This window comes from Stomoxys calcitrans, chromosome 1 (assembly GCF_963082655.1).
Source record: "Stomoxys calcitrans chromosome 1, idStoCalc2.1, whole genome shotgun sequence".
NCBI lineage: Eukaryota > Metazoa > Arthropoda > Insecta > Diptera > Muscidae > Stomoxys > Stomoxys calcitrans.
In genome coordinates, this window is record NC_081552.1 from 247,409,130 (window position 1) to 247,437,009 (window position 27,880).

General features: G+C 39.9%; 1 protein-coding gene across 1 annotated transcript in view; it reads right to left on the minus strand.

Annotated features, from left to right (window-relative positions):
- LOC106094429 (uncharacterized) overlaps positions 1 to 25,123 on the minus strand; it is a 219,840-nt gene extending 194,717 nt beyond the window's left edge. The window contains exons 1-2 of the mRNA XM_059360512.1: positions 24,884 to 25,123; positions 22,773 to 23,910 (exon numbers count right to left, since the gene is read on the minus strand). The gene's annotated coding sequence lies outside the window, so the exon portion shown is untranslated. The remainder of the gene's footprint in view (positions 1 to 22,772; positions 23,911 to 24,883) is intronic.
- Positions 25,124 to 27,880: the final 2,757 nt, after the last annotated feature.

Below are 27,880 nucleotides of genomic sequence, written 5' to 3' on the forward strand. Positions count from 1 at the left end.
CGGTCTTTATGGCAGCTATATCCAAATCTGGGCGGATCTGGTCCAAATTGATGAAAGATGTCGAGGGGCCTAAGGCAACTCTCTGTCCCAAATTTTAGCAACATCGTATAATAAATGTGGCTTTTATGGTCCCATGACCCTAAAGCGGCGTATCGGTCTAGATGGGAGCTATATCAAGATATAGTCCGATATAGCCCATCTTCGAGCTTCACCTGCTTATGGACAAAAAAAGATTCTGTGCAAAGTTGCAGCTCAATATCTCTATTTTTGAAGACAATAGCGTGATTTCAACAGACATACCGACGGACAGACGGACGGACATGGCTAGCTCGTCGTAAGTGGGCCAAATCGGTCCATGTCTTGTTATGGCTGCCATATAAACCGATCTTGGGTTTTGACTTCTTGAGCCTCTAGAGGGGGCAATACTCGTTTGATTTGACTGAAATTTTGCACGTGGTGTTTTGGTATCACTTCCAACTACTGTGCTAAGTATGGTCGAAATCGGTCTACAACCTGGTATAGCTGCCATATAAACCGATCATGGATCTTGACTTCTTGAGCAGCTAGAGGGCGCAATTCTTATCCGATTTGACTGAAATTATGTACGTGGTGTTTTGGTATCACTTCCAACTACTGTGCCAAGTATGGTCCAAATCGGTTTATAACCTGATATAGCTGCTATATAAACCGATCTTGGACCTTGACTTCTTGAGCCTCTAGAGGGCGCAATTCCCATCTAAATTGACTGAAATTTTGCACATAGTGTTTGGATATCACTTCAAATAACTGTGCTAAGTATGGTCGAAATCGGTCCACAACCTGGTATAGCTGCCATATAAACCGATCTTGGATCTTGACTTCTTGAGCCGCTAGAGGGCGCAATTCTTATCCGATTTGGCTGAAATTTTGCACGAGGTGTTTTGTGATAACTTTCAACTACTGCGATTTATATGGCGCAAATCGGTACATCACCTGATATAGCTGCCATATAAACCGATCTAGGATCTTGACTTCTTTAGCCGCTAGAGGGCGCAATTCTCAGCCGACTTGGCAGAAATTTTGTATGTTTGCAACAATTTGGCGTTATTACTTTAATCCAAACGTAAACAAATTTACACATAGTAGTACACACAAATTATCCAAGATTATGTTTATCGAGTCAAAGGTAATTTTAAACATAATCTGCCTTCTTTACGGTCTGACATCATAAATCGCATTAACATAAAGCTAAAAATGGATTTAATCTCAATTTATTCCATTTAAATCTAATATGGATATTATTTTTTTTTTCTCTGTTGTTGTTGGATTTTCTCTTTTAGCTCTTACACTTGAACTGTCAAAAAGCAAACGACTTAAATTTCATCCGTAACCATCATCGACATCACGTACCACATGAAACATGAGAGAATGAACGAAGAAGCAAAAGAAGTAAAATGAAGGATTCAGACCGCCATCGGTGTTGAGGTTGATGTTGATGCTGCTGTTGGTGTTGGTGTTGGGACCACCCTACAAACGGTGAGAACTGAAGCCATTATGAGGTATCCTTTCTGACGAATATGCCCCAAAGCAAATTCATTCAAATCCTATCGATTTTTATGTGTTATCCACCGCAGATTCTTTAAGGTTGTCAGAAATTATTGCTCATCGATGACATGTTGAAGCACAACAAGAAGGGATAGACAGACAGACAGACAGATACACGACACACGGAGGGAAGAACGGACGGACAAATGCTTACATGGATGGCAGCAATGGTACAACCTTCAAATAAAAGTAAATATCTGTAAATCGTTGCACAAACAAACAAACAAACCAACAAACATTTCGATATGTCGCAAGGCTAAGGGTACGAGTTGTGGTGTGCGATGTGGTGGTATAGTCTTTGTCCAAATATGTAGGTATTAGGTTGCATCTCATTCCATCATATCTCTCTGATCATTGTGTAAGTGTAAGGATAAATCATCATGCTACACACACACATCACCTCTTCTTCTTCTTCTTCGACTCAACCACTTTGTAAGGTATTGTTGTTTAGATGCCTGGGTTAGTTGGTTGGTTATCCAAAAGAGAGAGAAAAAAAAACTCCCATTTAAGTAAAACGGAATACCATACCAAATATGTAATATAAGAAGACCATTGTGAAGAGCCTAAATATTTGTTGTGAGTTTATGCTACACAAACTATGCCATATTCGTTATAGACTCAAACAAATAAATCTATCGTCAAGAAAATCAACTCACCATCATGGGGGAGTCTACAATGGGGTTTCTTCGAGAGATTGAGAAAGAGAGGGAGGGAGAGAATATACTTGACCATTCAAAAGGCATTTTTGGTGTCTGTCTAAAGAAATTCCAAGGCAAACTTTTTCCCTTGATAGACTAACAAGGGAAACAGGCATTAAGTTCGACCGGGCCGAACTTTGGATACCCACCACCTCGGGTATGAATGAAAATCCCCTTTCGCCACAATCCGGTAAAAATTGGATAACTTAAGCACCCAAATTCGGCACGGACATTGAGTGGTCTATAATATATGGCACTATTAAATTTTGTAGAACAAAATATTTAGCCTATTTGGCAGATATATCCAATTACAAACCGATCTAAACCATATTGAGGTCGGATGTCGGGAGGCTTAAAATAACCGACTGTGGCAAATTTCAGAGAAATCGGGTAATAAATAAAGCTTTTATGGCCTTCAGACCCTTTATCGGGAGATCGGTTTATATGGCAGCTATATCTGAATATAGGCCGATCTGAACCATATTGAGGTCGGATGACGGGAGGCTTAAAATAACCGACTGTGGCAAATTTCAGAGAAAGCGGGTAATAAATAAAGCTTTTATGGCCTTCAGACCCTTTATCGGGAGATCGGTCTATATGACAGCTATATCTAAATATTGTCCGATCCGAAACATACTTACGTCAGATGGCGGGAAGATTAAAATAACCACTGTTGCAAATTTCAGCGAAATCGGGTAAAAAATAAAGTTTTTATTGGCTTCAGACCCTTAATCGGGAGATCGGTCTATATGACAGCTATATCTAAATATAGTACGATCTGAACCATATTTAGGTCGGATGTTAGGAGGCTCAAAGTAACCCACTGTTGCAAATTTCAGCGAAATCGGTTAAAAAATAAAGCTTTTATGGGCTTCAGACCCTAAATCGGGAGATCGGTCTACATGGTAGCTATGTCTTAATATAGTCCGATCTGAACCATATTTAGGTCGGTAATTAGGAGGGTAAAAATAACTCTCTGTTTCAAATTTCAGCGAAATCGGTTAAAAAATAAAGCTTTTTTGGGCATTAGATCCTTTAACCGAAGATCGGTCTATATGGCAGCTATATCTAAATAAAGTCCGATTTGATCCATATTCAGATCAGATATCAGAAGGCTTAAGATAACCTTCTGTTTCAAATTTCAGCGAAATCGGTTAAAAAATGAAGCTTTTATGTGCTCCAGACCCTCTATCTGGAGATCGGTCTATATGGCAGCTATATCTAAATATGTACTATATTAAGGTCGGATGTTGGGAGACTTAAAACTGCGTACTATTCCAAATTTCAGCATAATCGGATAACAAAAAAAGCTTTTATGGCCTTCAGACACTCTATCGGGAGATCGGTCCATATGGCAGCTATATCTAAATATAATCCGATCAGAACCATATTCAGGTCAGATGTCGGGAGGCTATATTAAGGTCGGATGTTGGGAGACTTAAAACTGCGCACTATTCCAAATTTCAGCATAATCGGATAACAAAAAAAGCTTTTATGGCCTTCAGACACTCTATCGGAAGATCGGTCCATATGGCAGCTATATCTAAATATAATCCGATCAGAACCATATTCAGGTCAGATGTCGGGAGGCTCAAAATAGCCCACTGTTGCAAATTTCAGCGAAATCGGTTAAAAAATAAAGCTTTTATGGGCTTCAGACCCTAAATCGGGAGATTGGTCTATATGGCAGCTATATTTAAATATAGCCCGATCTGAACCATATTGAGGTCGGATGTTAGGAGGCTCAAAATAACCCACTGTTGCAAATTTCAGCGAAATCGGTTAAAAAATAAAGCTTTTATGGGCTTCAGACCCTAAATCGGGAGATTGGTCTATATGGCAGCTATATTTAAATATAGCCCGATCTGAACCATATTGAGGTCGGATGTCGGGAGGCTCAAAATAACCCACTGTTTCAAATTTCAGCGAAATTGGGTAATAAATAAAGCTTTTATGGGTTTCAGACCCTTTATCGGGAGATTGGTCTATATGGCAGCTATATCTAAATATGGTCCGATCCGAAACATACTTACGTCAGATGGCGGGAAGATTAAAATAACCCACTGTTGCAAATATCAGCGAAATTGGGTCATAACTAAAGCTTTTATGGACTTCAGACCCTATATCGGGAGATCGGTCTATAGGGTAGCTATATCTAAATATAGTCCGATCTGAACCATATTTAGGTCGGTAATCAGGAGGGTAAAAATAACTCTCTGTTTCAAATTTCAGCGAAATCGGTTAAAAAATAAAGCTTTTTTGGGCATTAGATCCTTTATCGGGAGATCGGTCTATATGGCAGCTATATCTAAATATTTTCCGATCCGAAACATACTTACGTCAGATGGCGGGAAGATTAAAATAACCCACCGTAGCAAATATCAGCGAAATTGGGTGATAAATAAAGCTTTTATGGGCTTCAGACCCATTATCGGGAGATCGGTCTATAGGGTAGCTATATCTAAATATAATCCGACCAGAACCATATTCAGGTCAGATGTTGCGAGGCTTAAAATAACCCACTGTTGCAAATTTCAACGAAATCGGATAATAAATAAAGTGTTTATGGCCTTCAGACCCTTAATCGGAACATCGGTCTGTATGGCAGCTATACCTAAATATAGTCCGATTTGATCCATGTTCAGATATCAGGAGGCTTAAGATAACCCTCTGTTTAAAATGGTGGGTATAAAAATAAAAATTATATTATTCAATTTTCATTCATATGGGGGCCATCTTTTTATAGCCGAGTCTGAACGGCGTGTCAAAGTGCGACACCTCTTTGGGAAGAAGTCTTAACATGGCAAAAAACCTTACAAATGTCGCTAGCATTGGAAGAGGATAGCCACAGCTGATAATGTTTTCGACGAACACAACGTCGTCTGTTCTAGCCAACGCTGGACAAAGCGGTGGACCTCTTCGAGGCCCCACTTTAGTGATCAACTGTCATTGGTTGCCCTTTGGGCCTGATCTTAAGGATTTAACTTACATGTCGTTTGAGGCATACCCACAGATGATGTCGTCCTACGTGTGGCTTTGATGTAAAAACAAGCATTGCATGGATCCAGTTGCGTATGAAATATTGAGCCGTCCACCAGACCACAACACCATATAGGATTATGGGTTTGGGCAACTGAAGTAGACACCCAGTAAATGACACGCGGTTTATGCCCCCAACTTTTATCCATGGCTTTCTTGGAGGCATATAAGTCAAGAGTTTCCTTTCTCGTCCATTTCAAGATGTTTGATTTGAAGTTCAATTTCCTGTCCAGCAAAAACCCATTATATAAGCATTAAGATCGGCTGATCCGTAACGGAAAATGAAAAAATGCATGTTTTATGAACCCTTGGAAGATAAATCAAAATATGGTCCGATTTGGCCCAATGTCGTCGAGTGGTCTAGCAAAATTCATTGATCCGAACGTAAAATAGGATATGGGTCTATATGGCAGTTATATTCAAATATAGTCCAATCTCCACCATATGCGAGAAGGATGTGTTGAAGTCTAATACGACTCATTGTACCAAATTTCAGAGAATTTGGGTAAAAACTGCTCCTAGAACTTAAATGGGAAGATCGGTGTATATGGCAGCGTTACTCAATTATTAACCGATCTGGATCAAATTTGGCCAAGGAGGCCACCGTAGCGCAGAGGTTAGCATGTCCGCTTATGACGCTAAAAGCCTGGGTTCGAATCCTGGCGAGACCATCAGAAAAAAAAGTTTCAGCGGTGGTTTTCCCCTCCTAATGCTGGCAACATTTGTGAGGTACTACACCATGCAAAACTTCACTCCAAAGAGGTGTCGAACTGCGACACGCCGTTCGGACTCGACTATAAAGAGGAGGCCCCTTATCTTTGAGCTTATATTTGAGTCGGACTGCACTCATTGATGTGTGAGAATTTTGCCCCTGTTCCTTAGTGGAATGTTCATGGGCAAAATTTGCATTTGGATCAAATTGGGCACGAATATCGCAGGGCCTAACTCAGATCACGTGATCAAATTTTATGACATTGAGTAAAACAGTGCGCCTTTTATGACCCTTTAACCATAAATAAGGAGATCGGTGTGTTTGGCACTTTCATCCAAATATATAGACCGATTTGGACCATATTCGCCTCGCATATCGATAACTCTAGCCCAGCTAACTGTGCAATATTAACTGCCAGCAATGTCAAGATAAATTGAAATCTTTTGTTAAGTTTAAATCAAATATTTAACGCTCAGCTTTAATCCAGCAGGCATTTCACATCGGGTGTCATAAAGAAGAGCAACATTTTCTACAAATATTTAAGCAAGAACACATAACAGTGCGGGCATACGTAGCGCTATTTAATAAAGTGAAAAAAAGCCTTAAATGGCATTTAAGTCTTTTATTATTTATCAACGCATTAACGCACTTTTTAGTGGTCTTTAGGCAACACACAAACACACGCATTGGCATAACTCAAACCACCCACACTCCCCGTAGAGGAGAGGAGAGTAGCAAGCGTGCAATCAGCAGCCACAACCAACCGCCGACATAGAGTCAAACATAAATGACTGCAACACACTCGCTCTTTGTATTGGGTTTTTGGCAGAGCCCAAAGGAGTTGTTGTGTTTTTTTTGTTGTTGTATTGTATTGTTTGAAAATTAAAACCAAAGCAAATACACAAGGGGGCACAAGCATAGGCACGCACTCACACACACTCTTATGTGGGTGGCTTAGAGTGGTTGATAGCAGCAGAGTATATGGTTGCAGAGTATTCACATTTGATTTCTATTTATTTAACGATTTTCGTTGTTGTTCTTCCTCTCTGCTCATACATGTACGTATTTGCACATACATACAACACATGAGAAAATTAACAAGATCCCAGATCGGTTTATATGGCAGCTATATCAGGTTATGAACCGATTTGAACCTTATTTGACACAGTTGTTGAAAGTAAAACTAAAATACGTCATGCAAAATTTTAGCCAAATCGGATAGGAATTGCGCCCTCTAGAAGCTCAAGATGTCAAATCCCCAGATCTGTTTATATGACAGCTATATCAGGTTATGGACCGATTTCAACCATACTTGTCACAGTTGTTGGATATCATAACGAAATACTTCGTGCAAAAATTCATTCAAATCTGATAAGAATTGTGCCCTCTAGAGGGTCAAGAAGTCAAGACCCAAGATCGGTTTATATGGCAGCTATATCAGGTTATGGACCGATTTAAACCATACTTGGCACAGTTATTGGGTATCATAACAAAACACGTCGTGCGAAATTCCATTTCAATCGGATAAGAATTGCGCCCTCTAGAGGCTCAAGAAGTCAAGACCCAAGATCGGTTTATATGGCAGCTATATCAGGTTATGAACCGATTTGAACCATACTTGGCACAGTTGTTGAATATCATAACAAAACACGTCGTGCAAAATTTCATTTCAATCGGATAAGAATTGCGCACTCTAGAGGCTCAAGAAGTCAAGACCCAAGATCGGTTTATATGGCAGCTATATCAGGTTATGGACCGATTTCAACCATACTTGGCACTTGGCAGTTGTTGGGTATCATAACAAAACACGTCGTGCGAAATTCCATTCCAATCGGATAAGAATTGCGCCCTCTAGAGGTTCAAGAAGTCAAGACCCAAGATCGGTTTATATGGCAGCTATATCAGGTTATGGACCGATTTGAACTATACTTGGCACAGTTGTTGGATATCATAGCAAAACACGTCATGCAAAATTTCATTCCAATCGGATAAGAATTGCGCACTCTAGAGGCTCAAGAAGTCAAGACCCAAGATCGGTTTATATGGCAGCTATATCAAAATATGGACCGATATGGCCCATTTACAATACCAACCGACCTACACTAATAAGAAGTATTTGTGCAAAATTTCAAGCGGCTAGCTTTACTCCTTCGGAAGTTAGCGTGCTTTCGACAGACAGACGGACGGACGGACGGACGGACGGACGGACGGACGGACGGACGGACGGACGGACGGACGGACGGACGGACAGACGGACGGACATGGCTAAATCGACATAAAATTTCACGACGATCAAGAATATATATACTTTATGGGGTCTCGGACGAATATTTCGAGTAGTTACAAACAGAATGACGAAATTAGTATACCCCCCATCTTATGGTGGAGGGTATAATAAAAACAGCTATGAGTGAGGACTATCTGTGGCCACAAAACAATAACAACAACATATAAATAAGCTAATGGGGAGGATCTTCTTATAACATATTCGTAGGAATAGTGTTGCCATAAGCACAAAAATTAAAAAAATACCTGCAATATTTAAAAAGAAATTTACTCATAACTGTTGCTATAAAAATAATTTTTCACAAAATGAAAGCAATAACAAATTATGTGCTAATGAAGATAGTCATTTTAAACGACAAAGCAACAACCAATGATGCCAACGATTTACTAGGAAAAAAGCGAAACAAAAATTGTAAAAAGGGTAAAAAAAAGTAAAACTTAGTGTAGGTTTTAGGCAAGAGTGGCAGTCCTTTAAGACTTAATTTTGATACAATAGGAGCTCAATTTGCATCTAATGAAGTGGATTGGTTTATAGACATGAGCTTTTATTTAAGGCATTAAATCGCAAGATTCTAGGCAGCCAATTGACCATTCCGGAACGTGAAATAAAATGTTCACCGAACACGCCTCTCCATAAGTCCATTGTTACGCTTGCTGTGTGGCATGTGACATCGTCTTGTTGAAACCACATTTCATGCAAGTCAAGCTCTTGCATTTTGGGCAAAAAAAATTTAATATCATCTCATGATAGCGCTCGCCATTTACAGTTACGTTACTATTCGCATCAGCTTTGAAGAAGTACGGTCCAATGATGGCGTCAGCCCATAAATCGCACCAAACTGTGACTTTTTCTGTATGCATTGGTAGCTCTTAAATGCTTCTGGCTGATCTTCACTCAAAATCAACAATTCTGCTTATTTACGTACAAATTGAGCCAAAAATGAGCACTGTCGGTCAATTTGCAAACGTTGTTTGATGGAAAGGCGATTCATGGTTAAATTATAGACCTAACTGAAAATGCTGGACAGTGAAACAAAACAAGAAATGTGCGTGAGCTTGAAATTTTGCACGAATACTAATTTTTAGTGTAGGTCGGTTGGGTATTGTTAATGGGCTATATAGGTCCATGTTTTTATATAGCTTCCATATAAACCGATCTTGGATCTTGACTTCTTGAGCCTATGGAGGGCGCAATTCTTAACCGATTTGGCCAAAATTTTGCATGAGATGTTTTGTTATGATTTAAAACAACTATCTTAAGTATGGTTGAAATAGGTTCATAAACTGATATAGCTGTCATATGAACCGATCTGGGGTCTTGACTTCTGCAGCCTCTAGAGGGCGTAATTCTTATCCGATTTGGCTGAAATTTTGCACGAAGTGTTTTGTTATGACTTCCAACAACTGTGTCAAAAATGGTTTTAGTTTGTCCGTAACCTGATATAGCCGCCGTATATGCCGATCTGGGGTTTTGACTTCTTGAGCCTCTAGAGAGCGCAATTCCTATCCCATTTGTCTGAAATTTTGCATGCGGTGTTTCGTTATGACGTCCAACAACTATGATGAGTATGGTTCATATTTGTTTATAACCTGATATAGCTGTCATATGAACCGATCTGGGGTCTTGATTTCTTGAGCCAATAGAGGGCGCAATTCTTATCCGATTTGTCTGAAATTTTGCATGTGGTGTTTTGTTATGATTTTCAACAACTGTGTCAAATATGGTTTTAGTTTGTCCATAACATGATATAGCCGCCATATATACCGATCTGGGGTCTTGACTTCTTGAGCCTCTAGAGGGCGCAATTCCTATTCGATTTGTCTGAAATTTTGCATAAGGTGTTTTGTTATGACTTCCAATAACTATGCTGAGTATGGTTCATATTGGTTTATAACCTGATATAGCTGCCATATGAACCGATCGGGGGTCATGATTTCTTGAGCCAATAGAGGGCGCAATTCTTATATGAAATTTTGTCAGAAGTGGTTCTTTATACCAACAACTGTGTCAAATATGGTTTTAGTTTGTCCATAACCTGATATAGCCGCCATATATACCGATCTGGGGTCTTGACTTCTTGAGCCTCTAGAGGGGAGCAATTCCTATTCGATTTGTCTGAAATTTTGCACGTGGTGTTCTGGTATCACTTCCAACTACTGTGCCAAATATGGTGCAAATCGGTCTATAGCCTGATAAAGCTGTCATATAAACCCATCTGGGGTCTTGACTTCTTCAGCCTCTAGAGGGCGCAATTCTTATCAGATTTTGTTGAAATTTTGCATGGTGTGTTTTGTTATGACTTCCAATAGCTGTGCTAAGTACGGTGTAAATCGGTCGGTAACCTGATATAGCTGCCATATATACCGATCTGGGGTCTTGACTTCTTCACCCATTAGAGGGCGCAATTTTTGTCCAATGTGGCTGAAATTTTGCTCGTGGTGTTCCGTTATGACTTCCAGCAACTATGCTAAGTATGGTTCAAATCGGTTTATAACCTGATATAGCTGCCATATAAACCGATCTGGGATCTTGACTTCTTGAGCCTCTAGAGGTCGCAATTATTATCCGATTTGGCTGAAATTTTGTACAACGCCTTCTCCCATGACCTTCAATATACGTGTCAAATATGGTCTGAATCGATCTTCAGCCTGATACAGCTCCCCTATAAACCGATCTCCCTATTTTACTTTTTGAGCCCCCAAAAGGCCCAATTCTTATTCGATTTTGCTGAAATTTTACACATAGACTTCTACCATGGTCTCCAACACTCAATTCGATTAGCATAGCATTTATTTTTCCTTATCCTTTGTTTGTCTAAAAAGAGATACCGGGAAAGAACTCGAAAAATGCGATACATGGTGGAGGGCCGGCCGAACTTAGCACGCTCTTACTTGTCTTTTTTTTTTTTTTGGTATTTTCTCTTTAAAGGTGTTAAAAGTCTTGATTTTCTATGAAAATTTAATTCCTTGCCTGCGATTGCTGCCTCCTCCCATTTACCGCCGCGGTCACCCAGTCTAAATATGTCACTTTTTATCTCACGCTGTCCATTCTTGTCTGTCCTGTTTTTGGCCTTTCTCGCTCTCACTCTGGACCTAGATGCCAACCTACTATTCGACCCCCACAATATGTAGAAGAGTTTATGAGCTCAACCCAAATACCAGAAATCCAATTCCAACATTCCACTATCCCTACACACAATGGCGGGAGCCACAATACAGATTCTCTTGCCTGCCTCCTACAACCATACGCGACGAGAGGTTAGGCAGGCAACTGTTAGGGGTTTTGTCTTTGTATTTGTTTTGCGGTTTGCGTTGTTGTTGTTGTTGTTTTTTTACGAGTTTTATTTGTTGTTTTTATGTGCCATAAGCGGAAACTTAAACAAAAGATGTCTTTGTGTGTCAGTCAATGGTGTGAGGAGATCGTTGGTCTTAACATCTCTCTGATTGTTGGCCCGAGATATAATTTAAAGGGATTTTCTTAAGGATAATGTGCCAAAAGGCGGCTACCAGGAGCTAAAGAGGAGAGCGATGGGCAAAAAACAAAAAAAAAAAAGATGAAGCCAAAGTTATATTGTTTGAGGATTCGATTAAATAATTTTCACACCTTTTGGGTTTTCCTAAGAAACGCAAGGAATTATACAGCCACAACAATCCAAAAAAAAAAAAAAATGTGGAACATCCTGGCAATAAACCTAAACACCTACACATACTCACATGCAAGCATACATATGTATGTACGTATGTGTGCGTGTGAGTGTGTGTGTTTTATAAGGGGACATTAAAGTATTCCTAAATACATCTTAAGTTCATCTTCTTTTACACAATCCCTGTTCCCTTATGAACCCCACAATGAACAACAAAGCTCAGAGAGGAACCTTGACGCTTTTATGGCCCCATAAGTTCATATTCAAAAGGATTTTTTGTTATATCATTGTCCTTGTTGTTGCTTTAGCACAACAATGCCATCATATTTGCCTTTATGCTCTTGCATTTATATACTTTGAGGGAATGTATGTTTGGGGGTCGAGAGAGAGAGAGAGGATATGATGTCTTTTTTTTCTGGAATATCCTTGCAGAGCCAGAAAACATCGAAATGGCAAATCTCACATAAGTATTAAGATAAAAGTAATGGTTCCAGAGTATTGTTCCCCAAAAAGGAAACTATTAAAAGTTATTCTTTTATGATAATGAAGTGCTCTTTGTGATTTTCGGTTTTTTGTTTAATTTCTTCCTTTTCAGCTTACCGGAAATGGAATTGGTGAATGGAAATAAAGGAAAACTACATTCATTCACCTTTGTTTTCCCCAGCTTAGTTATGAATGCAAATTTAATAAGGAGTCACTCACTTGCCTTCATACTTTTAGGAGTATTCACAAATAGCTGTGGTTGTTTATTTTGGCCCATCAAAGGGAAACATGGGAAAGGAAAATTCATGTCTTTATTAGTTTTGATAGAAAAAAGGAAAATATTCATGGTACATTGGATTGCAAAAATGCAAAGCTAAGGGTGTAACTGAGAGAGAGTAAAGTGGATATGTATGGGAAAACCGGTAGAAAGTTCTGTAGGGCCGAACTGGTACCGAACTTTCCTATACCAGGATGTACAATTGAAAGATAGGTCTATATAGCAACAATAATAACAAGCAAAAGCCTTCCAAGTTGGGCCGTGCCAAATCTTGGGAACCCACCACCATGGTGGGTTCCCAAGATTAAACGGCACCAGTTAAAGGGCATAATTTCTTCTATACCACATTATATACCGATTTAGACCGTACTTGGCATAGTTGTTGGAAGTCGTAACAGAACACCGCACGCACAATTTTAGCCAAATCGGACAAAAATTGCGCCCTCCAGAGGCTCAAGTAGTCAATACCCCAGTTCGGTTTATATGACAGCTATATCGTACTGTAGACCGATTTGAACCGCACTTGGCACAGTTGTTGGAAGTCGTAACAGAGCACATCATGCAAAATTTCAGCCAAATCGGATAAAAATTGCGCCCTCTAGAGGCTGAAGAAGTCAAGACCCGAAAGTCAAAACGCCAAAACCGCGTGCAAAATGTCAGCTAAATCGGACAAAAATTGCGCCCTCTAGAGGCCCCAGTTCCATTTATATGGGAGCTATATCAGGTTAAAGACCGATTTGGACCGTACTTGGCACACTTATTGGAAGTCGTAGCAGAGCACATCATGCAAAATTTCAGCCAAATCGGATTGGAATAGCGCCCTCTAGAGGCGGAAGAAGTCAAGACCCCAGATGGGTTTATATGACAGCTATATAAGGCTGTAGACCGACTTAAACCGTACTTAATACAGTTGCTGTAAGTCATAACGGAACACCATGTGCAAAATTTCAGCCAAATCGGATAGGAATAGCGCCCTCTAGAGGCGGAAGAAGTCAAGACCCCAGACCGGTTTATATGGCAGCTATATCAGGTTATAAACCGATTTCGACCGTACTAAGCACAATTGTTGGAAGTCGTAACAGAACACCGCACGCAAAATTTTAGCCAAAACGAATAGGAATTGCGCCCTCTAGAGGCCGAAGAAGTCAAGACCCCAGATCGGTTCATATGATAGATATATCAGGTTATGAATCGATTGGAACCATACTTTGCAGAGTTGTTGGAAGTCATAGCAAAACATCTCATGCAAAATTTTAGCCAAATCGTATAAGAATTGCGCCCTCTAGAGGCTCAAGAAGTCAAAACCCAAGATTGGTTTATATGGCAGCTATATCAGGTTATGTGCCTATTTGCGCCATACTCATCACAGTTTTTGGAAGTCATAACAAAACTTCTCAAGCAAAATTTCATTCCAATGGGATAAGAATTGCGCCCTCTAGAGGCTCAAGAAGTCAAGACTCAAGATCGGTTTATATGGCAGCTATATCAAAACATGGACCGATTTGGCCCATTTGCAATCCCAACCGACCTACACTAATAAGAAGTATTTGTGCAAAATTTCCAGCGGCTAGCTTTACTCCTTCGGAAGTTAGCGTGCTTTCGACAGACAGACGGATCGACTTAACTTCATGCAAAATTTTTGCCAAATCGGATGAGAATTGCGCCCTCTAGCGGCTTAATAAGTTAAGATGCAAGATCGGTTTATATGGCAGCTATATCAGGTTGTGAACCCATTTGAGCCATACTTTGGAGAGTTGTTGGACGTGATATCAAAACACTACGTGCAAAATTTCAGTCAAATTGGATGAGAATTGCGCCCTCTAGAGGCTCAAGAAGTCAAAACCCAAGATTGGTTTATATGGCAGCTATATCAGGTTATGAATCGATTGGAACCATACTTTGCAGAGTTGTTGGAAATCATAGCAAAGCACCTTATGCAAAATTTTAGCCAAATCGTATGAGAATTGCGCCCTCTAGAGGCTCAGTAAGTTAAGATCCAAGATCGGTTTACATGGCTCCTATACCAGCTTATGGACCGATTTGGACCATACTTCGCACAGTTGTTGGAAGTGATATCAAAGTGATACGTGAAAAATTTCAATCAAATCGGATGAGAATTGCTCCCTCTAGAGGCTCAAGAAGTCAAGACCCAAGATCGGTTAATATGGCAGCTATATCAAAAAATGGACCGATTGGGCCCATTTACAATCCCAACTGACCTACACTAATAAGAAGTATTTGTGCAAAATTTCCAGCGGCTAGCTTTACTTCTTCGAAAGTTAGCGTGCTTTCGACAGACATACGGATGGACGGACGGACAGACGTAGGACATGTCCTCCTAGATCGACTTAAAATGTCACGACGATCAAGCGCATGTATACTTTGTGGGCTCTCAGACGCACATTTCGAGGTGTTACAAACAGAATGACGAAATTTGTATACCCCCCACCCTATGGTGGAGGGTATACAAATGTTGATATTGAAAAATTTTTGCTATAATAATGGCTCACTTAGAGTAAGCATTGCATTTTTAAATTGTTTAACTCTTTTCATTGCATTGTGGGAAAATTTTATGTATTCTCTTTTAAATTGGCCATATTAAATTTTAATCGGCTTTATTTATTATTAATTTTTAACAAATACACATCCAACATGAACAACCAGATTATTTCTTTTGTCAAATGGCTTTCGTTACTATTTTTCCATTTTTCTCATTTTCCCCGTTTTTTTTCTCTTTGCAACTCAACATAAGCTCAGTTCATTGAACATTGAAAATGTTGACTTGTCGCTTTGAAAAAAGTTTTTTGTAGTGCAACATTGTAGCACAACAACAACAACGGCAACAACATAGGCCAATAATTAACATTTACACATTTTGAGTAGTTAAATTTATAACCACGAATTTGCTGTAACTTTTTGGGTATTAAAGAACCTCTGCATGGCACTAAAGTCCATACAATGGCATTTCGTTGAATTTATATGGGGTTGGGTAACTCAAAGTTATGGCAAGGCTCTTTTTTTCCTTTAATATCTGGCAAAAATTCGTTACCATAACATTGTTGGGCATTGTGCGATCATAGATAAAATCAATTTAATTTTTATAATTTTTTTACTTGTTTGGTTAAAATGAAAAAAAAAAGTTGTTTATGACATCAGGTGGAAAGGAGAGCAACCATGCGAATGAGAGCAATTAGGAAAATTTCGTTGCCATAAACTATGGATTCGATAAAATAGGATTTTTTCCTTTTTTTTTTTTTTGTGGGGCATGGTAACTTTTGAAAGTGACATATTTACAATATGTGGTGGCTTAATTAAATCGGAGCGAAATATTTTTTTGTGTTTTATTTTTTTAATGTATGAACAGTCAAAAGCGCATAACTGTAATGCGCTTTAGTGAAAAATCCCGCTTTTTATACCCACCACCGAAGGATGGGGGTATATTCATTTTGTCATTCCGTTTGCAACACATCGAAATATCCACTTCCGACCCTATAAAGTATGGATGTTCTTGATCAGCGTAAAAATCTAAGACGATATAGACATGTCCGTCCGTCTGTCCGACTGTCTGTTGAAATCACGCTACAGTCTTTAAAAATTGAGATATTGAGCTGAAATTTTGCACAGATTCTTTTTTTTGTCCATAAGCAGGTTAAGTTCGAAGATGGGCTATATCGGACTATATCTTGATATAGCCCCCATATAGACCGATCCGCCGATTTAGGGTCTTAGGCCCATAAAAGCCACATTTATTATCCGATTTTGCCAAAAATTTGCGACAGTGAGTTGCGTTGAGCCCTTCGACATCCTTCGTCAATTTGGCTCAGATCGGTCCAAATTTGGATATAGCTGCCATATAGACCGATCCTCAGATTTAGGGTCTTAGGCCCATAAAAGCCACATTTTATATCCGATTTGGATGAAATTTGGCACAGTGATAAAATGTGGTTTTTATGGGCCTAAGACCCTAAATCTGAGGATCGGTCTATATGGCAGCTATATCCAAATTTGGACCGATCTGAGCCAAATTGACGAAGGATGTCGAAGGGCTCAACGCAACTCACTGTCCCAAATTTCAGCAAAATCGGATAATAAATGTGGCTTTTGTGGGCCTAAGACCATAAATCGGAGGATCGGTCTATATGGCAGCTATATCCAAGTCTAGACCGATCTGCGCCAAATTGACGAAGAATGTTGAAGCGCCTAACACAACTGCCATATAGACCGATCCTCCGATTTATGGTCTTAGGCCCATAAAAGCCACATTTATTATCCGACTTTGCTGAAATTTGGGACAGTGATTTGCCTAAGGCCCTTCGACATCTTTCTTCTATTTGGCCCTGATTGGTTCAGATTTTGATATAGCTGCCATATAGACCGATCTCTCGATTTAAGGTTTTGGGCCCATAAAAAGCGCATTTATTGTCCGATGTCGCCGAAATTTGGGACAATGACTTGTGTTGGGCCCTTCGATATTTGTCTTCAATTTGGCTCAGATCGGTCCAGATTTGGATATAGCTGCCATATAGACCGATCTCTCGGTTGAACAATGACATGTACTTATAAGCATTTGGTCTAAATCGGATGATATCTATAGAGCTGCAATGGGGCATAAGGTATGCATTTTTCACTGGATTTTGACGAAATGTGGTTCACATATATACCCGAGGTGGTGGGTATCCAAAGTTCGACCCGGCCGAACTTAACGCCTTCTTACTTGTTTTAATTTTTATACCCACTACCGATGGATAGGGGGGAAAATTCATTTAGTCACTTTTATACCCTCCACCATAGGATGAGGGAATACTGAATTCGTCATTCTGTTTGTAACTACTCGATATATTCGTCTGAGACCCCATAAAGTATATATATTCTTGATCGTCGTGACATTTTATGTCCGTCCGTCTGTCCGACCGTCCATCCGTATGTCTGTCGAAAGCACGTTAACTTTCGAAGGAGTAAAGCTAGCCACTTGAAATTTTCCACAAATACTTTTTATTAGTGTAGGTTGGTTGGTGTTGTAAATGAGCCATATCAGTCCATGTTTTGATATAGCTGCCATATAAACCGATCTTGGGTCTTGACTTCTTGAGCCTCCAGAGGGCGCAATTCTTATCCGATTGCAATAAAATTTTGCATAACGTGTTTTGTTATGATATCCAACAATTGTGCCAAGTATGGTTCAAATCGGTTCATAACCTGATATAGCTGCCATATAAACCGATCTGGGGTCTTGACTTCTTGAGCCTCTAGAGGGTGCAATTCCTATCCGATTGGAGTGAAATTTTGCATGGTGTGTTTTGTTATGACTTCCAACAACCGTGCTAAGTATGACGTAAATTGGTTTATATTTTGATATAGCTGCCATATAAACCGATCTGGGGTCTTGACTTCTTGAGCCTCTAGAGGGCGCAATTCTTATCCGATTGGAATGAAATTTTGCACGTAGTGTTTTGGTATCATTTCCAACAACTACGCTAAGTATGATTTGCATCGGTCCATGTTTTGATATAGCTGCCATATAAACCGATCTTGGGTCTTGAATTCTTGAGCCTCCAGAGGGCGGAATTCTCGTCGGATTTGACTGAAATTTTGCACATGGTGTTCTGCTATCACTTCCAACAACTGTGCCAAATATGGTTCAAATTGGTTCATAACCTGATATAGCTGCCATAAAACCGATCTGGGGTCTTGACTTCTTGAGCCTCTAGAGGGCGCAATTCCTATCCGATTTGTCTGAAACTTTGTATGAAATGTTTTGTTATGACTTCCAGTAACTGTGCTAAGTATGACGTAAATCGGTCCACAACCTGATATAGCTGCCATATAAACCCATCTGGGATCTTGACTTCTTGAACCTCTAGAGGGCGCAATTCTCATCCGATTTGGCTGAAATTTTGTACAACGGCTTCTCTCATGACCTTCAACATATGTGTGCAATATGGTCTGAATCGATCCATAGCCTGATACAGCTCTCATATAAATCGATCTCCCGATTTTGCTTCTTGAGCCCCTGCAAGGCACAATTCTTATCCGAACGGACTTACAATGACCTCTACAATGTTCAGAATTCAATACATTTATGGCCCGAATCTTTATCCTTTGATTGCCTAAAAAGAGTTATCGCGCATAGAACTCGACAAATGCGATCCATGGTGGAGGGTATATAAGATTCGGCCCGGCCGAACTTAGCACGCCTTTACTTGTTTTACACAAAATTGTTTTCCCTATTTACCATTGATGTAACGCTTTTGGTGATAAGTTGTGGGCATCACTGGTTACAACCGACTGCACTAATAATACACAATTCTATGCTGCCCATTCATTGAGAATTTCGACAGAATCGGTTAACAAATGAGCACTTTTTAGCAATATTTCTCAGAATCGGACGAACATATATATGAGAGCTATACCTAAATCTGAACCGATTACGAGCAAACTCCTCAGATACTGTGGCAGTCGTCGAGGAAAGCGTTTTGCAAAATTTTGGCAAGATTGGTTAATACATGCGCTTGTTGTGACTCTAGAAGATACAATCAGGCGATATCTACATGAGAGCTATATCTAAATCTGAACCGATTTCCATGAAATTCACCAATAATATTCAGAGTCATGTGAAAATCCCTCCTGCCGAATTTCGAGAAAATCGGTTAACAAAAGATCATTTTATTGCAATATTACTGCAAATTGGACGAACATATACATGGGAGTTATATCCAGATCTGAACCGATTTTTTCCAATTTCAATAGGCGTCGTCTCTAGATCGAAAAACATGTCCACACCAAATTTGAAGACGATCGGATGAAAACTGCGACCTGTAGTTTGTACACAAATTAACATGGAGAGACGGACAGACAGACGGACAGACAGGCAGACAGACGGACATGGCTGAATCGAATCAGAAAAAGATTCTGAGTCGATCGGTATACTTATCAAGGGGTCTATCTCTCTTCCTTCTGGGCGCTACAAACAAATTCACTAAGCTATAATAACCTATACCACAGTAGTGGTGTGGGGTATTACAAGTAGTAGGTAAGGCAGGGTCGAACTTTGGATACCCATCACCTCGGCTATATATATAAACCACCTTTCGTCAAAATCCGGTGAAAAATGCATACCTTATGTTCCGATTTGGACCAAATACTAATGTGAACAAATCATTGTTCAATATTGACCTTTTTAGTAGATTTATCTAAAAATAAACCGATCTGAACCATATACGTCACGGATGTCGAAAAGCCTAACACAAGTCACTGTGTCAAATTTCAGAGAAATCGGATTATAAATGCCCCTTTTATGGGGCCAAGACTTTAAATCGAGATATCGGTCTATATGGGAGCTATATGCAAATCTTGATCAATCTAGGCCAAATTAAAGAGGGATGTTGAAGGTCCTTATAAAATTCACTGTCGCAAATTTCGTCGACATCGGACAATAAATGGGTCTTTTATGGCTCCACAACCTAAAATCGAAAGATCGGTCTATATGGCAGCTATACTCAAATCTGAACCGATTTAGGGCAAATTAAGGAAAGATGTCGAGGGTCTTAACTTAACTCACTGTCCCAAATTTCGGCGACATCGGAAAATAAATGCGTCTTTTATGGCCCCTCAACCTTAAATCGAGAGATCAGTCTATATGGCAGCTTTATCCAAATCTCGACCGATTTGGGCCAAATTGAAGAAGAATGTCGAAGGGCCCAACACAACTCACTGCCCCTAATTTCGACGACATCGGACAATAAATGTGTCTTTTATGGCTCCACAACCTAAAATCGAGAAATCGGTCTATATGGCAGCTATACTCAAATCTGAACCGATTTGGGCCAAATTGAAGAAGAATGTCAAAGGGCCCAACACAACTCACTGCCCCTAATTTCGGCGACATCGGACAACAAATGGGTCTTTTATGGCTCCACAACCTAAAATCGAGAGATCGGTCTATATGGCAGCTTTATCCAAATCTGAACCGATTTGGGCCAAATTGAAGAAGAATGTCGAAGGACCCAACACAACTCACTGTCCCAAATTTCGGCGACATCGGAAAATAAATGCGTCTTTTATGGCCCCACAATCTAAAATCGAGAGATCAGTCTATATGGCAGCTTTACGCAAATCTGGACCGATCTGAGCCAAATTGAAGAAGAATGTCGAAGGGACCAAAACAACTCAATGTCCCTAATTTCGGCGACATCGGCCAACAAATGGGTCTTTTATGGCCCCACAACCTAAAATCGAGAGATCGGTCTATATGGCAGCTTTATCCAAATCTGGACCGATTTAGGGCAAATTAAGGAAAGATGTCGAGGGTCTTAACCTAACTCACTGTCCCTAATTTCGGCGACATCGGACAACAAATGGGTCTTTTATGGCCCCACAACCTAAAATCGAGAGATCGGTCTATATGGCAGCTATACTCAAATCTGAACCGATTTGAGCCAAATTGAAGCAGAATGTCGAAGGGCCCAACACAACTCACTGCCTCAAATTTCAGTAAAATCGGATAATAATTGTGGCTTTTATGGGCCTAAGACCCGGAGACCCACCGTAGCGCAGAGGTTAGCATGTCCGCCTATGACGCTAAACGCCTGGGTTCGAATCCTGGCGGGACCATCGGGAAAAATGTTCAGCGGTGGTTTTCCCCCCCTACTGGCTGGCAACATTTGTGAGGTACTATGCCATGTAAAAACGTCTCTCCAAAGAGGTGTCTCACTGTGGCACGCCGTTCGGACTCGGCTATAAAAAGGAGGCCCCTTATCATTGAGCTGAAAACTTGAATCGGACTGCACTCGTTGATATGTGAGAAGTTTTGCCCCTGCTCCTTTGTGGAATGTTCATGGGCAAAATTTGCAAATTTGCCCATGAACAAGACCCAAAATCGGCCGATCGGTCTATATGGGGCCTATATCAAGATATAGGCCCCATATAGACCATCTTCGAACTTAACCTGCCTATGGACAAAAAAAAAAGAATCTGTGCAAAGTTGCAGCTTAATATCCCTATTTTTGAAGACTGTAGCGTGATTTCAACAGACAGACGGTCAGACGGATGGACAGGCGGTCTGACAGATGGACAGTCGGTCTGACGGACGGACAGTCGGTCCGACCGATGGACAGTCGGTCAGACGAACGGACAGTCGGTCAGACGGACGGACAGTCGGTCAGAAGGACTGACAGTTGTTTAGACGGACGGACAGTCGGTCAGACGAACGGACAGTCGGTCAAACAGACGGAAAGTCAGTCAGACGGACGGACAGTCGGTCAGACGGACGGACAGTCGGTCAAGCGGATGGACAGTTGGTCAGGCGGACGGACAGTCGGTCAGACGGATGGACAGTCGGTCAGAAGGACGGACAGTCGGTCAGGCGGATGGACAGTCGGTCAGAAGGACTGACAGTTGTTTAGACGGACGGACAGTCGGTCAGACGGACGGACAGTCGGTCAGACGGACGGACAGTCGGTCAAACAGACGGAAAGTCGGTCAGACGGACGGACAGTCGGTCAGAAGGACGGACAGTCGGTCCGACGGACGGACAGTCGGTCCGACGGACGGACAGTCGGTCAGACGGATGGACAGTCGGTCAGACGGACGGACAGTCGGTCAGACGGACGGACGGACGGACAGACATGGCTAGATCGTCTTAGATTACTGTTTGGGCAACCTAATACTTTATGGGGTCTCAGACGCATATTTCGAGGTGTTACAAACAGAATGACAAAATGAATGTGCCCCCATCCTTCGGTGGTGGGTATAAAAAAGAGCTGCAGACAGATCAATTCGCCTTTGACAAACCCATGAAATAACCGATTTGCTAGCTAATTTTTTGCCTAGCTTCTTAAAAACGTCAATAATGCACTTAAAAAGAGCACTGTCAACGATCAGTTAACAAATTGTCGTAATGAGTAGGGTTTAAAAAAATGCAATTTTTTTTTTTTTTTTTTTTTTTTTTTTTTTGTTAAGAGTTCATTATTTTGCCATTTATTGAAATGAAAGGAACTTAATTTTCTTAGATTTTTCTTTCTTCCCCCGCCTCACCAAGTTTTTTCACTTACCTTTTTTGTCGGCTGGTGTTTTGTGATAAACTTTGCTGAATGTGAGTTTTTTTTTCACTTTGTCCTCTTTGCTGTCTTAATCCACAATAAATGAAGGTTAGGTTCGGTGTTTTTTATTAAAATGTTGATGTTGATGCTAATGCTGATGTCGCTCTTCAAGGGTAGTTGAGAAAAAAAAAGAGTTTCCTTAACTTTTGTTTTATTTTCTTATGTTTGTAACGCGAGGGTTTATAATAATCCAACTAAAAAAATTTTCAAAGTGACAAAACAAAGGTCAAACGCTTGACTTTTGGCTAAGGTAATTTAAAATTTGTTGCGAGTTTTATGAAGACGTTTTTTTTTACCAACACCAAGTCGAGAGGGTTTGGTTTCTGCTTCACAAGGTTTTTCTAGACGTTTTTTTTTTGAATTTTCTTGCTCTTGTTTTTCTTTTGGAAGGTAAAGGGGGGAGGGTTGGTTTTTTTTTCCCCTTTACTTTTAAAACTTTGAAAAGTGTACCAAGTTTTTTGCTTCTTCTTCTTCTTCTCTTTTCTTCTGCAATGCTTATTTTAAACACTTTTCAGTTGATTTTTCTTTTTTTTTCTATTTTTTTAGGAGCTTTTACTTTACTTTGTTAAGCAGAAAATTGCACTTGCAACAAAGTTGCTTTAAAACAATTTTGGTTTTTTCCTTTCGTTTCTTACTCTTCACTTGATTACTGGCTAATGGGGATTTTGTGAGTGTTTTTTTTTCCGTAAAAATGTTCACCCGTTTTAGTTTTTTGTTTAAAGTCTTCCTATAGAGCTTCAAATTTAGAGGGAGTTTGTTTCTGTTTTTGCATGAAAAGAATCCTCTAAAATGTTTAGGCCACTTGCATTTGTGTGGTTGGGGGGGAGGGGGGGAAACCGAAAAAACCTTCAAACAGGTATGGTTTACGCCAGCAACATGTAGTTGGCAAATTTTTTTTTTTTTTTGTTCACTGTTTGCACTTTTTGTCTTGTTGTTGTTGTTGTTGCTGGGTAGTTTTTGTGTTCTTGTTGTAGTGGGCCAAAGACGAACAAAAAACCGTAATCTAGAGACGGCGATCAAAAGACCAGAACATTGTGTTGTTGTTGTTGTTGTTGTTTTGCCCGGTTCTGTTTTTGCGGCTGCCCCAAAGCTAAGCAAAAAAGAAAATGACGATGATAATGATGATATGCTGATAGTTTATTTTTTTTTTTTTTGCTGCCTTGATGTTTTCGTATCTCTCACAAGGCGGAAAATGTCTGCTGTGTATGCATGTGTATGTGTGTGTATGGTGGGCCCCTCAATGCAATAGAGTAGAGTAGCTAGCGAGCAAAAAAAAAAAAACAACAAACGAAAAACTTTCAACTTTGTTTTAAGAATGTTTTGTGGGTCTTGGCTTCAAGTCTTTGCTAGGCAGTGAAGGACGTTCATTGAAGAATGTTCGTTCCTCTCCACTCTTTGTAGGTGCTGTTAATGAGGATTGGGGTGAGGTGACGTTGTATGTAGGCTTTGGTTGATTGCTACTCTCCGCAAGTGCCTTGACAAGTCAGCCGCCCCTTTGAAGATGGGGCTATGAGATGGGCGGCTTTGTTACAAGCTGGCTTAGCCTGTCAAAGTTGGAGTTTTTCTTTGTTTTGTTTTTCCTTTTTTGGTTGTGTGGGGTTCCGCTGAAATTCTTTTGTGGCACTTGCTGTTTATTTGCAGCAACAAGATTGGGGCGATAGCAATTGTTGTTGAAGTTGCGGCAGATGTTGTCTATTGATAGTCAGCAGCAGCATATTTTCTTCACCCGACAAACAAAAAGGCAGTAAACAACTTGGTAAAACTTTTCACTATGTATTCAGATTTTCCTAATAAACCCCGCAACAAAATTCTTTTAAAACTTTTTTTTCAAATTTAATTAAACTGATTTTTTACACACGCACCACAACATTCCCAAAACAAACTTTTAAAGCCTTTTGCCGTTTTTGCAGTTATTGTTGATGATTTAAGTCACGTCAGATTTTTTTTTTTTTTGGTTTTAATGAAATTTAATCATGTCTGTAGGTTTTCATGGCTTAAAATCATTGGGGTTTCATGAGGCCTCCCTAAAATATTGGCCCATTGAAGGAAAAAAGATTTCGTACTCATGCTTGGGCTGGTTCATTCATAATTAAATGCACGCGATACACATAAGAGCAGGTAACGAAACACTAGAGACCCCATTACCAAGCAGAAATTTTATACAAGAATTTTTTTTTTAGAAAAAATTTTTCTTAATTTTTGATTTTTTTTTTTTTTTGCTGTAACGTTTATTTGTTTGCTTCTTTTGTTTTTATTCTTTTTTTGCTTCTGCTTCTTCTTTCAATCAAACACGCGCGCGTCTCTCTACGCTCAAAATTAGCTTTAAACGTAACGAACCGGTATCTCGCACTAAACTGAAACTCATCGGGGAACAGGTCATCCAACGGCCGCAACAAGAAAACACCATACACTCAGCATAACAACGGCAGCAGCACACTCACACATACGCACACACACGCCAAAGCATAAAACACAAGCATAGCACAAGCAACCAAATACAAGCCAACTCCAACAATTTTGTTCAGTGAATTTGGAGGCCGTACAACATGCGACTTACACTCAAAAGTGTGTAGCAATGCCATAATGTTCCTATAGGAAATGCATAACAAACCAGCCAGCAGCAACATGTTGAGAGCACAAGTTGTGTGTTGTAAGACTCTCCCCCCCCAAACCTTATACAAAAAACCACAATTTGTGTTTTATGTTGGGAAGGCAGCATTATTGCTCTGCAGCACTTCATTCATGTTTAACAACAACTCAAACAACTCTCACACTCTCTTAGAGTTAAGGAGCAGCTTCAATCTCTTCCCAACTCATACCTTATCAAAACTATGCTCTCTCTTAGTAAAATGTCTTACTGGTGTGGTTTTCTTTTTGCTAGCAGACAGTTTGTATTTTTATTATTGTTTGTTATTGTTTAAATTTTTTTTCAGAGATTGTCATCAGCATCATGCACTCTTACACTTCCAATTATGGGCCTTGTCAAAGCAAATGTGCTATGGAAATATGCCTACGACTTGCTTGCCTTATGCCATATGACTCTTGATGTTGTTTTTATTGTAATGCCACTTCTGTTGTGCTTGTTCTTGCTCTTCTGCTGTTCACTTGCTAAATGCAGGTATCATAGGAAATTTAATTAAATTAATTTATAATTTAATTTGAAAATACTTAAGTGGCTTTTAGAAAAGGTCGACACAGACCTGATATCATTTGTGTGAAGGATATTTTTAGGACAATTTGCTACTTGAAAGGCAGCATGTTTTAATGCCCAAAGGAATGCATGAACGTCAGATGATTTAATAACAGCTCAAAGAAGTAGAAAAATCTTTAAGTGCAGCTGAACGGGATCTGATACTGCATGCAAACAAAATAATTCATTAGCCACAAACGGAGTTTTCGACAGGTTTGTGGCTAATCGTTGGAACTTTGTTAACGACAAAATTGCAAGAATTTTTAACGGCTACAAAGGATTGATGTTTCTTTATGGCGAAAAATATTGTCAAACAGCTTGGCCCCAACAGTAGTGTAATTTGTGTAGACAAAACATCTGCCATTACACAGAAACACATGCATTGGGAAAACTACAGCTTATAGACAGGGTTGTCGAGCATGGTTAATGTGGTATTAGTATCACAGAGGCATTTTCGCAATAAATGCGGTATAAGTACAGTACAACATCCCAATATATAGCCCTCGAAGCCTTCACACCTAATATGGCTGAAGAGAAATTCTCAAACATTGAGCTCGTCTCGAAAGAGAAACAAACAACAAGTAAAAAGGCGTTACTTTCGACCAGGCCGAACTTTGGATACCCACCACCTCGGATATATATGTAAACCCCCTTTTGTCACGATTCGGTGAAAATTGGATAACTTAAACACCCAAATTCGACACGGACATTGAGTGGTCTAACATATATAAGTCACTGTTCAAATTAGTAGAACAAAATATTGGTCCTATTTGGCAGATATAAACCGATCTGAAACATTGCAGGCCACCGTAGCGCAGAGGTTAGCATGTCTGCCTATGACGCTGCACGCCTGGGTTCGAATCCTGGCGAGACCATCAGAAAAAATTTTCAGCGGTGATTTTCCCCTCCTAATGCTGGCGACATTTGTGAGGTACTATGGCAGGTACAACTTCTCTTCAAAGAGTTGTCGCACTGCGGCACGCCATTCGGACTCGGTTATATCAAAGAAAGCCCCTTTTCATTGAGCTTAAACTTGAATCGAACTGCACTCATTGATATGTGAAAAGTATGCCCCTGTTTCTTAGTGGAATGTTCATGGGCAAAATTTGCAATTTGAAACATAAAGGACAATGATGTCGAAAAGCCTAACATAAGTCACTGTCCGGAAGCTTAAACCAACTCTCTATTTCAAATTTAGACGAACTCGGATAATAAATAAAGCTTTTTGCGAACTTCAGACCTTTAATCGTCATATCCGTCAATATGACAGCTATATTTAAATACAGTCCGATCTAAACCGTATTTAGGTCGGATATTGGGTTACCTAAAACTATTCACCGTTTCAAATTTCAGCGAAATCGGTTAAAAAATAATGCTTTTATGGGTTTAAGCCCCTTAATCGGGAGATCGGTCTATATGGCAGCTATACCTAATTATAGTTCGATCTGAGACATATTTGGGGCGAACGTCGGGAGGCTTAAGGCAACTCACTGTTTCAAATTTCAGCGAAATCGGGTCATAAATAAAGTTTTTATGAGCTCCAGACTTCTTATCGGCGGATCAGTCTATATGGCAGCTATATCTAAATATGCTCCGATCTGAATCGTATTAAGGTCAGATATTGGGAGGCCTAAAACTAACAACTGTTACAAATTTCAGCGAAATCGGATAAAAAATAAAGCTTTTATGGCCTTCAGACCCTCTATCGGGAGATCGGTCTATATGGCAGCCATATCTAAATATAGTCCGATCTGAACCATATTTAGGTCGGATATTGGGAGACCTAAAACTATTCACCGTTTCAAATTTCAGCGAAATCGGTTAAAAAATAAAGCCTTTATGGGCTTAAGACCCTCAATCGGGAGATCGG